This window comes from Myotis davidii, unplaced genomic scaffold (genome assembly GCF_000327345.1).
Source record: "Myotis davidii unplaced genomic scaffold, ASM32734v1 scaffold621, whole genome shotgun sequence".
Classification (NCBI taxonomy): Eukaryota; Metazoa; Chordata; class Mammalia; order Chiroptera; family Vespertilionidae; genus Myotis; species Myotis davidii.
The window spans coordinates 11,970-12,947 of NW_006291207.1; positions in this window are offsets into that span (position 1 = coordinate 11,970).

The following is a 978-nucleotide window of genomic DNA, read 5'->3' on the forward strand; positions in this document are numbered from 1 at the left end:
AAATTTAGCTTGAAAGTTCCTCCCCCCCAAAAATAAACACAAAAACCCCAAACCAGAAGAAACAAGAAGAAAAAAAAAAAAAAAAAGACAAGCAAGCAAACAAAAATTCTTGCCATGATTATCAATGATATTTTTACTGGATATAGGTCAATTTGGAGAGAACTGACATCTTTAAAATATTTACTCTTATACTCTCCAAAAGGTGTATTTGTGTCATTTTTGTAGGTGCATTAATTTCCCCCAATGCTGTCATCTAGTTTTCAATATAGAAATCTTGTTCATCTTTTAGATTTAAACTAATAAGGGAGTTCATCAACATTGTAGAATCCAAGATCTATGAATAAATTCTATTTGTGTTTCTGCATATGGCAGTGAAGATGCAAATAAAAATAAAAAACACAATACCATTTATAATCACTAAAAATAAAAAGGAAACACAAATATAATTCTAACTGGACACGTATAGGACTTGTATCCCAAAATGCTAATGAAAGTAATCAAGAATCTAAATAAATGGAGAGACTTACCATATTCATCAGTTGAAAAATGGTGAAGATGTCATTTATCTCCTGATGTCACTTACCCTACTTTAATGAAATTTTAATCCAAATCCCAGCAATAATTTTAATAGCTGTAGACAAAGTTACTCTAAAATTTATATGAAAAAGCAAAGGAATCAGAATAAATAAAACAAATTTGATAAAGAAAAATAAAGTTGAGAGATTACTCTCTAATGAAATTTAAGACCTTTTATAGCTACCAATCAAGGCTGATGGGTATTGTGGAGGAATGGACAAAGACAGAGCTGAATAGATAATTGAGAAACACACCAATGATGAGTTGTCTTTTTTTTTTTTTTTTGGTGTTTTGCAGAGAAAAATATAATAGTTTCTTTTCAATGAAGGCTGTGCATTATATTCCAGATATGTTAGGTCATTTTGTGATGCAAATTATCATTGAGTGGTTTTTTTTTACTTA